Source organism: Octodon degus, unplaced genomic scaffold (genome assembly GCF_000260255.1).
Source record: "Octodon degus isolate 3935 unplaced genomic scaffold, OctDeg1.0 scaffold00018, whole genome shotgun sequence".
NCBI classification, from domain to species: Eukaryota; Metazoa; Chordata; class Mammalia; order Rodentia; family Octodontidae; genus Octodon; species Octodon degus.
The window spans coordinates 2,607,865-2,620,968 of record NW_004524594.1 but is presented as its reverse complement, the minus strand read 5'-3'; positions in this window follow the sequence as shown (position 1 = coordinate 2,620,968).

The following is a 13,104-nucleotide window of genomic DNA, read 5'->3' as shown; positions in this document are numbered from 1 at the left end:
GAGGAGAGGAGAGGAGAGGAGAGGAGAGGAGAGGAGAGGAGAAGCGATCCCAGCCACAGTCCTGCCCACCACCTGCCTGTTGCTTTTCTCTCCTGGCTCTTCTCCTGGCCCGAGGTTATGCCCAATAAACTGCAAGTGTTCCATCAATATAGTCCATCAAATTCATATTTGCATATCTGCAAATTCTCTTATTCACTAAAATTTACATGTGAGACACCACAGGAATACTCAGGTCATTCAAAGCCATGCAGAAAGTAATCCAAGCCATAAATAAAATAAAACAAGCCAGGTGTGGTGGCACACACCTATAATCTCAGCACTCAGGAGGCTGAGGCAAAAGGATCTTGTGAGTTTGAGACCTGCCTGAGCTACAAACTGAACTCAAGGCCAGCCTGAACTGCATAGCAAGAACTTGTCTCAAAAAGGCAAATAAAATAAAATAAGTAATCCATGCCATCCCACACACACGTTCTCATGAAATCCCAACAAGACCCCCTGATGACCTTGTTTTGACCCTAACACTGCAAAGAAGGGGTCCATTCAGTGCCATGATTCTACCTTCATGTGCATTTTGCTGGTGACTTGCCTGTTTTAAATGTCCCCAGGCCTAGAGCTGAAGTGTGCTAGAGGCAGAAAATACATGTGTTAGGGACATTTCCTTCTAACATCGCGCTGCTGGCTGTGTGAGCTCAGTGGCCGTGAGCCCAACACACGCAGGAAGGATGAAGTCTTTAAGGAGACACATCCATAAAGAAAGGTCAGCTACTGATGGGCTGACAGAAATATTGTGACCCTCAGAGCCCACAGGAACTCAACCTTGTGTTTTGCCTAGGAACAAAGGTTTACTATTTTCCAATTCTATGTTTGCCATGACGTTATAGAACTGCCCTGCATAAAGAGAAGCACCTGTGTCTGACCCAGGGCATGGAACTATCTTTGGATCTGAGGACTCCCGGCTGTACTTTAGGGCAGAGATGGGCCTGGCCCACTTGTGCCCTCACAGCACCCCGGGGAATCCAGTGGATCCTTGCCAAGATTTTGCTGACTGGATTTCTCACAGTGGCAGACATGGAGGTGCTGGTTCATTCTGTTAATATTTAGTCAGTGCCTTCTGTGAGCCACGCACAGCCGTAGAAGCCAGAGAAACTGCAGTACAGACGTAGCCCGAATCCCACCCCCAGGAAAGTTGGACTCTAATTCAAAGAGACACAACAAGCAAAACAAAGCAGTAAGGCTTAGGGTGTTAAATGGTGGCTCAGGTTTGAAAAAGAAACAGGAAGTGAAGAAGGAAAAAGTCAGAGGCATGAGAAGGATGGGAATTCTAGATAGGCTGGAGGGGCAAGCTGAGTTGAGAAGACAGCATCTGAGGAAAGGAAGTGAGGAGCCTGGAAGGCAGGTGTGTGGGGAGAGGTGACCCAGCAGGGGACAGCATTGGCCGTGGCTGTGGGGTGAGGTCTTGCCTGGGGTGGTTGGGGAGTAGCAGGTAGCCACATGGCTGGACAAGAGTGACCAAGGAAGTGCTGTGAGCCATGGCCAGAGAGGCAATAGGGGAACTGAGGGCTCACAGAACTGACTCTCCTCTGAGTTTGGTTTAATCCAAGAATGCAAGGTTGGTTTGACAATCCAATCTCCACTGTATGTCACAGTAGCGGAGGGGAAAAAAAGAAACCTACGCAAGCATCCTTAAATACATTCCTGGAACAAACATAATCAATGTGACACATGATCCATCTTATTCTGGGCTTGATAGTCAGTGTTCCTATAAACCCTTTTTGCAAAACACTCTCTATTCTTCTACTGCCTGGAAGACTCTGGAAAGGTTGAGGCCTCATCTTTAAATGGAGCTTTGGGGGGCTGGGGAGATGGCTCAGTAGAATAAATGCTTCCCTGGCAAGTGCAAGGGCCTGAGTTCAATCCCCAGTTTCACCAAAAAATAAAAATAAATAAATAAAAGGAGCTTTGGGATTGAGGAAATAGCTCAGTAGAATAAGTGCTTGGCTGGCAAGCACAAGGTCCTGAGTTCAATTCCCAGTACTACAAAAATAAATAAATAGATAAATAAGCAAATAAATAAATAAAGCCTTGGAGGAATTCACCAGTGAAGCCAACTGAGTCTGTAGTTTTCTTGGTGAAAAGTTCCAACGAAGAATTCCATTTTTAGTAGTTATGATACTGCTTGGATTTTCTGTGTCTTGTATCCACTTATTAAGTTGTGTTCTCCATAGAATAGTCAATTTCTTCAAAGTTTTTACCTGTATCAACATAAAATTAGCCACGGTATCCTCCATGGCTTAATTGTAAGTCTGCAAGATGGACCGCGACGCTCCCCTTTGAGTGTCCGATTGTGCTGGTCTGTGCTTCTCTTACCCCTGTTGCTTGGGGCAGGCGCTCAATGATCTCAATGGCTTTTTCAAATAATTAGCTTTTCTTGGCCATTATTTTAAGCAGTGGGACTAAAAGTTGAGCATCCAGGGTCATTGCCTCCATAGCTTCGACATCCTAGAGGAGGAGGGGGAGCAAGAAACTGGCTAGCATCATTTTTAAAAAATAATTTCATCTCACAATGAAGAAAAGTTCTGTGTTTCACTCTGAGTTCTGTGAAGAAAAGAAAAAGAGTGAGCGCTCCCATGAATCATCTACTTCTTTTGAAGGCTGGCAACATTTGAATAGAAACCTGAAGGAGAGGACACGTCCTTGCAGAGCTTAGGGAAAAGACACATGTAGGCAGAGAGAATAGAGGTATGAAGGCTTGAGATGGGAGTGGTGCCCAACAGAGCTCAAGAGGAAAGCGACATAGCACAAAGGGACACAAGGTGGCCCAGAAGAGACCACAAAGGACACCTGGGATGGTGCCATGATGTAGGGCCTTGTAGGGCACAGTGGAGAGCTTGAATTTTATTTAAATTACACTGACAAGGGACTGTATTAGTCAGGCATGACCATGACAATGCCCTATAACAAACAACCCTGAAATCTCAGTGGCTCTCGACAGCAGCAAATTTCTCTCTCACCAACAACAGTAGGGGTCACATGAGTAGCTGATCTCAGACCTTCTCCCTGTATTTCTCATTCTGGTATCAGTGACTGCCAAGGCATGCGCTCCTTGTGGAAGGCAGCTGACACCCAAAAGGCCAAGCCAAGCTGCATGAGTTTCAGCCAGTGCTACTGCTTGCATCTTGTCCCTTAACCCCTCCTTGGCCAATGCAAGGCACATGGCCGGGTCCAGCTTACACTCTGCCTACTCGAGAGAGAGGCGCTGGAAATTCATTGCAAGGGCCTTGCAAAGGTATGCAGATATTATGAGCAAGGAATGGAAGATTAGAAACAGTAACCTAATGCCTCACAGTAGGAGCCCACAGGCTATGGTGTGGAGGACAGCGGGGAGGGGACATGAAGCAGGGGAGGGGATAAGGGCTTGTGGTCAGTAATAGCTCTAGAGATAGCTGAAACACATAGGTGTGGAGTCACCTTAGAGGCACACTCAAATTGGGCACGGAGTAATTCACTGAGTCCCAGCCACATCGAGCCTTCCCGGTACACTTCAAACGTCTGGATGTGTTGATCCCAGGGTCTGCACCACTGTTGCTCCTTCTGCCCAGAGCGCCGCTCCCGAGGACCCTGGCCAGGTCCACTTCCTGAATTATTTCAGGTCCTGCTCCAATGTTGGTCCCTGGGTGGGACCCTGTTTGCCGCATCTCACCCCCTCCTCTGCCAACTGACAGATGCTTTGTGTCCCAGCTTTCCCCCATACTGCTACGGTGGATACAGATGAGCCATGCATGTTGGGGCACTGTCTATTCTGTTCACGTGACACGTTGAGGCCAGCCACAGCACCAGCTCCCAGGGAGAGGCCTATAGAGCAGGCATACAGTTCTGGGAGACCATTCACCCTGCATCTGCTCTTCAGACCTCCAAAAAGTGGCCCAGCTTCCACTGAGAAGGCCCCACAGTCTCCAGGCCACTGACCTACAGGGCCAAGAGGCTCTCAAGTGCTGGGGACTGCAGTGAAAGCCTCCCACTTGCCCTGAGTCCTGCAAGCTCCCATCTGGAGAAATTACAGAAAGTTGGCTCTGGGGTCCCGACTGAGCCCCTTCCCCAGACTCCAGGCGCCTCAGCCTCCTCTGCCAGTGCAGCTCCTGTGGTGTGGAGACTCAGAACCCCAGGCCAGCTGCCTCCACAGCCCTGCACCTTGGAGCAGGAGCAGGGTGAGAGTGAGGGACCCCAAGTCCTCCCACGGCCCTAGTCTCAGCCCTGGGAACAGACGCTGACATTTATGGGCAGACCAGAGCTAAGGGGAAAGAAAGGGGCTCAGGGAACATTTGTTCCTGGTGACAAGCAAAGCCAAGCACTGGTTGCTTTTTTCAAAAGAATAAATCACTTCTGATGGAAATGGGAACTAATTGATTTCACACACTGGCTTTTCAAAAGACAATGCTAGCCATGAAAGGATTCTGCAGGGAGACGTACAGTGCATGCGTGTGTGCGTGGTGAGGGTGGTGGTGGCAGCTACCATGGGCACAATGGGAGGACCTGGGGCAGGGCAGGGCACGTGTGGCCAGGAAGGGGGCTGTGTGCACCGAAGGACAGCAGTAGCTACAGGCTGTGCAGCTGGAGGGCCCTGCAAGGGCCACCAGTGGGGAAGGATGCGTCCCCTTCACTCAGCACTGGATGTGGGCTGAAATACTCTCGCTTCCTCCTGAGCACATGGGCAGGAGCATTCGGGATGAAACTGCTGGAGCTTAGACTGGGGGACGCAGCCAATGCCCGCCCAGGCGTTGGGTAGCAGATGGGTATGTGGAGGTGAGGATCAAGGACCACTGAGAAAGCTGCCCCAATGACCACACCCAGGCACCAGGCAGGCTGCCCCATCATAGGGCACTGCTTGCGGACCTTCAGCATACAGCCTATGGGGCAGCAAAGTCTGTTCCCACTCTGCGTTTGTGTGCACTAGGGCCCGGGAAGGCCTCTCCGACCAATCACACATCTCAGAAGGGGTGTCTCCTGCTAATCTACACAACACTCAGCATAGGGTTCAGCCCTCGCTCCCTCCTCCCTCCCTCCCTCCCTCCCTCCTCTGCTCCTCCCTCCCTCCTCTGCTCCTCCCTCCCTCCCTCCTCTGCTCCTCCCTTCCTCCCTCCTCTGCTCCTCCCTCCGTGCTATGGTACCCACCTCATCTGCAGTGCCCACCCCTTCTTATTCCCCTGAGCTCTCAGGTAGGCAGGTCAGGGTGTCACCCTCCCAGCTGTGCCCCTGCCCATCCACATCCCTGGCCACTTCCTCTAAAGTGAGGACATTAGACCAGGTCACCCCTGGGGTCTCTGGCAGGTCCAGCACTGTGGGAGCTCTGAACATCAGGGCATGAGGGGCCATAAGCAACTGAGAAAATTCACCCAGGTGCACGTTCAGCATATCTTCACGAAGGCAGAGATCCGTGACCCCAGCCACACGGGGAGCACTTACCTTAGCTCCAAATGTCCTACCTGGCTCCTTTGCAGCTAATCTTCCATCCCCCCTCTGCCCTGAGACAACCAAGGTCTAGTCCTTTTCTTTTGCCTTTTTCTGAACATCGTATGAGTGCAGTCATTCATTCTATGCCTTTTGGTGACTGGATTCTTTTGTATGTAACATTTTTGAAGTTAATTCATGTTGCATATACAGTACGGACCATTCTTTTTAATAGCTGAGTAATACTCCAGGGGGTGTATTTTCCACAATTTACTGAATGACTTGCCTGTTGATGGAGACTATTTCTAACTTGAAGATGACATGAATACAACTTCTGTTCACATTTCATGTTTCTATGAACATGTATCTTCATTTCTCTTGGGTAAACACCAGGAATAAAATCCCTAGCTCATGTGGTGTCTTTAACTTCACATTTTAAAATGCCAGATGATTCTGAAACAGCGGGGCCATATTTCATTCCCACCAGAAATAAGTGAGTATTATCATTGTCCCATATCTTTTCCAACACTGTGTGTGGCTGTTATTTCCTTTTTCACTTTTTTTAAAAAACTAAATTGTGTATTTTGTGATCATGACAGATTCACACCCAATTGGGCTTCATTTTCTCTCAGCCCGTGGATCAGACTAGATGCGGAGGCAGCCGATTCCATGCTTATCGTGGCCAGTGTGCCAAGTGAGTCCTTGAGCCGCCCGCACCTTCACTGTTAGCCTTGTGCGGGCGATTCAAGGCAGCAGTCAGTCCAGGCCAGAGAGCTCTACTGGGAAGGTTTCCACTGGCTTCGTTGCATGCTCTCATCAATTCGAATGTCCACTTTGGACAGGAGAACATAAGCTGTCTGCAGCCATCTTGAACTTCTGCAAAGTGCCTGGCTCTTCTCTTTCCACCAGTAGGTAGGCAAGCAAGCCAGCCTGGAACAATCACACCCTCACTCTTCAACCAGGATTCAGGGGCGCATTTGAGAATAGGCCTCTGCTGAGAGCTGGATTGATCAGTCCACCAATCTATCAGTCTATCTGTCTATCTATCTGTCTGTCTGTCTGTCTGTCTGTCTGTCCGTCCGTCCATCCATCCATCCATCCATCCACCTATCCATCAGTCCATCCATCCATCCATCCATCCATCCATCCATCAGTCTATCTATCTATCTATCCATCCATCCATCCATCCATCCATCTATCTATCTATCCATTCATCTATCCATCAGTCCATCCATCCATCCATCCATCAGTCTATCTATCTATCTATCTATCTATCTATCTATCTATCCATCCATCCATCCATCCATCCATCCATCCATCCATCTATCCATCCATCTATCCATCAGTCCATCCATCCATCCATCCATCCATCAGTCTATCTATCTATCTATCTATCTATCTATCTATCTACCTACCTACCTACCTACCTATCCATCCATCCATCCATCCATCCATCCATCCATCCATCTATCCATCCATCTATCCATCCATCTATCCATCAGTCCATCCATCCATCCATCCATCCGTCTATCTATCTATCTATCTATCTATCTATCTATCTATCTATCCATCCATCCATCCATCCATCCATCCATCTATCCATCCATCTATCTATCCATCCATCTATCCATCAGTCCATCCATCCATCCATCCGTCTATCTATCTATCTATCTATCTATCTATCTATCTATCTATCTATTTATCTTTCACCTTCCCTGCATTTGTTATATCCTATAAGCCTCAGCTGCCCCTGCATCCATCAGCTCTACATCCACAGGTCCCCTGCTGGACTTCATGGGGTTTCCTCTCTGTGCTCAGGGGCTGGAGCTGCCCCTACCTCACCCCCAGCCTTCACCGAGACAACCCCAGGGTTCCCTCCTTTTGTTTCTGTCTCTTCCCATTTACAGTCCTGCACTGTCTGTTGCCCCAGGTTTGACAAATAGCTGTTTTGTGCATTTTTTAAAGAACATTTCAGCCTGCAAGTCATCCTGGTCTCTTCCTCTCTCTTGGTGAGAAGCACAAGGCCCTCACCAGCTTGATGGTTTAAAACGAGAAGCCGAATTCTAAGTGAGGACTAAGTTCTTGGGAAGAAGAGAGGACGCTGTTGTCCGCCTCCTGCAGCGCCATCCAGAGCGGACACTCAGAAGCAAAAGCACACCTGCTGACGCAAGTGCACGGAGGGGCCCGCGGGCTCCCGGGGCTCTGAGCCAGAAGACCCCGGGATGCCGGGGTGCTCGAGGGGCACGGCAGGACTACAGGCCTGCGCGGTGTGCCGCAGTGCCCCAGACTGCTCTGCCAGGCTCTGGCTCCAAGAAAGGAAAAAGGAAAACCCATAAAAGATACAAATGCAGCAATAAAGCATTGCGACTGGGGCTTTACGGAGATTTTATTTTTTATTTTTTTCCTAAACAACTGGCAGTGAAACCCTTACTGCACCCCACAGCCTCGCAGGCTTCTCTTTTCGTGCTCCATAATGTGTTTGCAGGTTTCTGTCCATCGCTCTCTCTCCCTGTGCTTTGTCCTGTGTGAAACCTCTGGTTTCTATGGCAACCAGCCTCCCTGCTCTGGGAGCCACACAAAGGGCAGAGGTTCCGTAGGGCACATCCGGGGGCGGGCAGAAGCCCAGGCCACAGGCACAGGCACGGGAGGACGGCTCCCAGGGTCTCTCCGCCAGCCACGCTGCACCCCGGGCCCAGCGGTACACCCTTGTGGCCGACCGGGCCGTGCAACACCTTGTGCAGTGATGGCACTTAGTTCTTCACGGTCAACACTCATGGAGTGCAAGGGACACATGCCGGGCCCTGTGCTGGGTGGTGGGAGATTCACAGCACTAAGGCTCGGGCGCCCTGCCCCCACCCACCAAAGTGCCTGGAGAGAACAGTGAGGAAGGAGCATGCAGTCTGTCCACCACAGGCCAGGCGCTGTCCTCGGAATACATAGTTAATTTTGGCTTTTTTCCCGAAAACAATTGTTTTAATTATTTTTATTATTTGCGCCGTGGAGCTATAACCATGGCTTGTCCACACTCAGGCAGCAGATAAATGTTAAAGCCAAGATTCCGACCGGGGACACTCCTGCCTCCATCCCTCCCTGTGCGCACGACTCACCGCTGTCGGCCTCTCTGTCTCTTCTGGGAGTCTTTTCCGGGCAGGTGCCTCAGAGTTTAGAAGATGCTTAAATTTTTTGTTTGGTTTTTAGACAGGGCCTCACTACATGCTTCAGGCTGGCCTTGAACTCACGATGTAGCCCAGACCTGCCGCTAGCTTCCAGGAATCTGCCTGCCTCAACCTCCCCACTGCTGGAATTACAAGATGTGCTCCACCATGTCAACTAGAGGACTCTCCTGGGAATCTCCCTCCCCCCTGTTGCTCTCTCCCTCTGTCTGTCTCTCTCTCCTATCTCTCTGGGCCTTCAGAATCTCTGCCTCCTACCATTTCTTTCATTCTGGAGACAAACGTATCATTGAGCAGAAGACCCTGGAACAAGAATTAAACATAGGAAGGATGCCCAGGGGGTCTCCGCACCCTCTGCTGTGAGGCAATGGTATTAATTAAAGGAGCACAGAGCTGCCTCCCCACTGCATTCTCTGAATCCTACACCCACTTTGTCCAGACAGCAGGACGAAATAGTCAACATCAAAACTCTGGGCGCCCTTCTAGGACAGAGAAGCTTTTAAAAATAGCTCTCGTGGCTGATATGGGGGCCTGGCTCAGCCTGCCCTGGGCTGAAAGAGGAGATCCCACTCAGCCCCCACACCATCAGAGGAGGATCTTGCTTAACCAGCCAAACTCTGAGCTGCCACCAAGGCCCGCGTGGAGACCACCAGCTGGAGCAGTTGAGCAGCGGGTGTTCTGAGCACAGATCGTGCACTTAGAGGGGCCACGGGGGTAGACTCCCTAGTGTGGCTTCTAGAGGTCCCCACCTTGTGTGACCCTGCCCCTGGCAGCCATGCCCAGGACTAAGAGGGTGGTGGCTGCAGGGACCCACACACACAGCCCAGACCCCGCCTAGGCACAAGGTCAGGGCTCAGCAACAGTTTTTTTCCAGGACAGTGCACTGGCCCTTGCCCTTATGAGTAGCACAACCCCAAGCCCTCCATGCAAGCTCTGTGGCTCCGAGACCGGCTCCTCGTGGGAGCCTTCTGTGGCTTATGAGTGCCCAAGGCCACTGAAGCAGCACATCATCCAGGCCAATTCTCTCCAAAGGATTCCTGCACCCAAGAGTAGAATTGCCAGGCCCTAGGCTTACTCCTTTTGAGGAACTGCCAGGCTGTTTTCCAAAACATCATTTGCCATTCCCATCAAGGAATGACGTATGGGGGCTCCAATTTATCCCCACCTTCCCCAACACTTGTTGTTATCAATATTTTTCACTATACCATCCTAGTAGATGTGAAGTGGTATCTCATTTTGGTTTTAAATTGCATTGCCCTAATGGCTAGTGATATCTATCATCTTTTTGCATGCTTATTAGCCATGCCTTATTGAGAGAAATATCTGAGACCTGTCGCCCATTTTAAATTGAGCTATTTGTCTTTTCACTACTCAACTGTAATGGTTCTTCATATTTTACATACCAGTCTCTTGTCTGGTGGCATTTGGTTTGCAGGTATTTCTCTAGTCAGTTCATTGTCAGTTTCCTTTCTGTGATTATTTTTAAAAGTTTCCAAGAAGCCCAGCTGATCAATATTTTTCTTTGTCATAAGGTTTTGCCTACCCCAGAGTCACAGAGACTTTCTCCTGTCTTTTCTTCTATGTGTTTTAGAGTTTTCACACTTACATGTGGATATAATTTTCATCCTGAGCTAGCATGCATGTATGACATGAGGAGGATGGCCCACTCCCTCCATTGGTTGTCCCTTCCAGTTGTGCCAGCCCCAGTGGCACCCATTTTTAAGAGTACAGTTGTAGGCGTTTTAATAATCTAATCATTCATTTACTTATTTGGTACAGGGTCTCACCACGCGGCTCAGACTCATAGTGATCCTCTTGTCTCAGCCTCCCCAGTGCTGGCATTACAGTTGTACACCAACACGCCCAGTCTCAGTGGCTGGCATTGCATGCAGTACCAGGGATCAAACCCAGGTCCTTGAGTTTTCCAAGTGGGCACTTAGACTACCAAGCTATCGCCCCAGCCCAGTTGTAAGTGTTCTAGCAAATGCGCTTACCTGTGAACCCACACCTCATTTCATCATCCTGACACTACCCTGACCCACTTGCGGTCGGTCTCCCCCACCCCACCCCTGGGCGACTGCAGATCCACTGCTGGCAGTGACAGATTCCATTTGCCTTTTCTAGAATCTCATATAAATGGAATCTAACAGTATGTACCACTGCCTCCAGCTTAGGTTGGCTTGGCTTGTTTTATTTTATACTTTATTGTGCTACAAAAGCGCTATGCATCAAATAAAACTGTGCATTAAACTTGGAGCTTTGACTTTTCTTGGCCTAGCCATGTGATGCAATCCTCCATCAAGACCCTGGCAGTAGCGGTGGAGCCCTGCATCTGCTCCTGCATCACCGGGCACAGAGTCTGTCTCCCCAGGGCCCCCTCTGCCCAGCCACAGTGCTCACCACGCCAGCACATGACATGTATTTGATCCACAGTATCTTCAACTTGCAGTGGGTTAACTGGATATAGCCCCATCCGCGGGAGGTAGAGGAGCACCGGTATTCTTTTATGTCTGACGTCTGACATTATATTTTTATCTTTAATCCTCCTGTATTAGCCAGGTTTCTCCAGAAAAACGGAAACAATAAGACAGTGTGGGTGTGTGGTATGTGTGAGGGGAGGGGAGAGAGACAGACAGACAGACAGACAGACAGACAGACAGACAGACAGACAGACAGAGAGATATTTATTTTAAGAAATCATACAAGTCCAGAATCTGCAGGGCAGGCTGGCAGGCTAGAGATCTAGCGAAGAGTTGATGCTGCAGCTCCGGTTCAAAAGCATCTGCTGGCTGAATTCTTTCTTTCTTGAGAGATCAGTTATTTTTTTCTATTAAGCGGGTAGAAGAATCCCACCCACAGTGTGGAAGGAAAGTGCTTTCCTCAGTTTATTGGCTCCAGTGTCCTCCTTATCTTTCACAATTGCCTTGGCAGTGACACCCAGACTAACGCTGGGCAGAGTCCCGGGCCCTGTGGCCTGGTCAAGTCCTGCCAGGTGGGCTGATTACTTTTACCTTCCACATGAGGAAACTGAGTCTCAAAGAGGCTACGGGGTGGTAGAGTTGAGTGACAAACTGGCATCGTCTCCATGTCTTCGTGGTCTCTCATGCCTGATCCTGATCAAGATGGGCTTGCGGTGTCCATGGTGGGGCTGTGACCTGTTGGACCTGGAGGCCCTTCTGTGGCTTGCATCCCCAGGCTGTCCTGTCTGTGCTTGCCCTTTGCCCTGCCGTGGGGACCCCACCCCACATCCCTCAGTTGCATCCCCCCACACACCAGCTCCCTGGCCCGCTCTTCCTCTGGCCCAAAGGACCCTCACTCTACACACGTCCTTGCAGTACCTGCCTTGCCCCTGCCCCCTGGGCCACAGGCTTCATCCCCCCTACTGCTCTTTATTTCCTTCCTAGCAGGGTGCCCATCTCCCTGTACCCCTCCGGCCCTCCGCCTGATTGCTATTCCACTGTCTCTTTTATAATTCAGCTGAAAAACAGGATCTCTAGATCTCTTTTTTTCTGTAAGTGGAAAGCCAAGAAGGAACAAATGAAGCCAGAGTTGCCCCTGATACCTTTTTTTTTTTTTAATTTTCAGATCAAGCCTGAAAATGAAACATCTGGAAACTCCCAGAAGCTTCAAGAAGCAAACAAACCCTGTCAAGCCCCTCTAGGAGATTCTGAATGACCAAAGGAAACAGATGCCCTTGACCTAGTTTAGGAAATAAAACCACAGGGAAGATTCAGCCTTCTGATATGACCCCCGTGCTCTTGGGGAGACCACTGGAGATTCTGATTTCATGCAATCTGGATAAATGCAAAGCTTTGCCCAAGTGTTAGGAGACACTGAGATGTTGTAGGCTGGGTTTGCCCAGAGAACAGCGCAAGCAAGATCAGGCGGGTGTGCACAGCAGGAGGCCTCGTGCTCTGTGCCTACCTGACCCCGGCTGCCAACCGTTTTCTTCTTTCCTCACCAGCTTCAGCATGTGCTACCCACAGGACCAACAGGCAGGGAGGTGGCTCTTTTGCAAAAGGGAAGGAATAAAGGAATAGGGCACAGGGGAAGGGCGCTATAAAAGGAATTGAGACATGGGATGCACAGCCACAGCTCCTCACAAGGAACGCCGTCACTATGTGCTGCAGATGTGCACTAACCCAAGGAAACCTTCTAAAAAGTAGCTCGCTGGTAAGTGCTCATTAGCTATGTGTCCTGCGGGGGTATTTGCAGGGAGACAAAGAAGAAGGCAGGTGTGGATGGCACCCCAGCTCCAGGGTCTTTGGGACCTCCCCATTTCAGGGCTCCAACTCCAGGGGCTCCAACTCCAGAGACTCCAACAGCAGACCCAGGGGCCCAGGGATCAGCATCAGGGGGCCCACCCTGTGGGGTTCCCTTTGTCTGCAGGCCTACTGCCATGGTTTTGGTTACCTACAGTCAACTGCAGGTCAAAAATATTAGTATTTGTTTTCACTCACATGAGACAGAGAACACGTTCACATAG